Source organism: Poecilia latipinna, unplaced genomic scaffold, assembly GCF_001443285.1.
Source record: "Poecilia latipinna isolate Pla-1442-1.1 unplaced genomic scaffold, P_latipinna-1.0 Scaffold574, whole genome shotgun sequence".
In the NCBI taxonomy this organism is placed as follows: domain Eukaryota; kingdom Metazoa; phylum Chordata; class Actinopteri; order Cyprinodontiformes; family Poeciliidae; genus Poecilia; species Poecilia latipinna.
In genome coordinates, this window is record NW_015113190.1 from 86,051 (window position 1) to 87,942 (window position 1,892).

Genomic DNA, 1,892 nt, shown 5'->3' on the forward strand with positions numbered 1-1,892 from the left:
GTCACGAGTACAAGTTTCTCAAGGAGTCATTTTATTTCTGTTATAAAAATAAAAGTCATTGTATTTATACCTATAAAAAGCTTTAGGAAATAAATAAACAAACAAATCCCTGTTTTTTATTTTTAGATATTTTTACATTTTTATGAAAAAATATGAAAGAACATAGAGACATGCAGTCTATATGCATGTCTATATAGTCTTAAATACTGCAGAACTGCAGAAACTAAAAAAAACAAAAACTAAAGAAATCAGTTCTTCTGCAACCACTGAGCATTTAGGTGACTCTCTCTCTCTCTCTCTCTCTTTCTCTCTCTCTCTCTCTCTCTCTCTCTCTCTCTCTCTCTATATATATATATATATATATATATTGTATATGAATATGAATATGAATATTCATATACAATATGAATATGATCATATTTACATTACCAGATTTGCCTGATTTCAATCTGATTGAAAAAGCAGCCACTTTGAGTGATAACGCATTATGCTGGTCCAAAGAAATTGACTTATAGTCAGAGGATGTGTTTGTTTACTCAGTAACATGGCTTATTTACTCTGGTTTTGTGCCTGTAGTATTTGTTCCTTTTGAAGAGTCCAAACTCCAGCTGACTCACTGACAGCAGAACCAAATGACAAGGGCTGTATAATGTTGGACATTAAATAAAGTTTATACTTTATAAATAAAGTTGGTATAGTATGGTATGGTTGGACATTAAACTACAAAATCCTAACACAGAGGCACTAAATATTCAAATTCTTCTTCATTGAAATTCTTTTCCATTAGTATCTTTATTTGACAGCATTTTTGATCATACACAGTGGTGGACCATGGCAGGGTTAAATGTTTGGCTTTGTATAAAACAAGGTGGTGAAACAGACCACACACAGAATCAATTTTCATTGTAAGTTGGGTTAAACACCAAGAAAAGAAAAAAAAGAAAAAGCAGCTCCTGATCAGTCTCACATCGTTGAAGGGACATTTTTTGCCACAGTTTTTTCGCATGGATTCTCTGAGTCTACTTTATATCCTTCTCTTTTGAATTACAGTCTACAGTATTTCTGTCCTGTTGAAGATAATCAGTGCCACACACTGATTATTTTATTTGTTTGAACATTCTGCTGTGGAGGCGTTGCTGTGTTTGGGATCATTGTCCTGTGTTAAGTCACAGTTTGGGCCAAGGCGGATATTTGACTAAGGAATAATTTTTGTGTCAGTTTTTTTTGTTTTACTATTCACCTTGAGCATTGCATGGTCTATTCTTATGAAAATTGGGAACTGTCTTATATATTCTCTATTTGTGAATAATATTTCTCCCTCTACAAGTTGGACTCAAAATAGTTTGGAAAAGGCAAAACAACACTTCCAACCCAGATAGGCAACAAAAAGTCCTCTCAAAGGACAATGCTGATGTATTTCTGTCTCATTGTTGACTTAGAATAGGCCTCTTAGCTCCAGATCACTCTGCTTTTATACAGGTGATAGCCAATATACATAGCTGACTGTATAGCTCAGTGGGTAAGACACCAGTCTACCACCCGGGAGACCGGGGTTCGAATCCAGACTGGGGCAAGTTACAACAGTGCAATTGAGCTATGCAGTGTGGGTCCCTAAGCAAGACCCTTGGAGCTATATAGCCTACCTCATACCATGAGAGACATTGATACGCATAACATGCCGGCTCAGACGTCGCCCGGCCAAACAAGGTCTGCGTCAGGTGCTGGGGAACCAGAGCACCTTGATGAAAAATGGGCTACTGGAACAAGACGGAAATGGGCGAGAGACGAAAACATGGATCTGTTGGAATGCTACTACTCAAGTAACCCTAGTCAGAGGGGTTACATGCAAAGACTGAGGGTGGAGTGATCCTTGAAATGCTCGGCTATAAGAG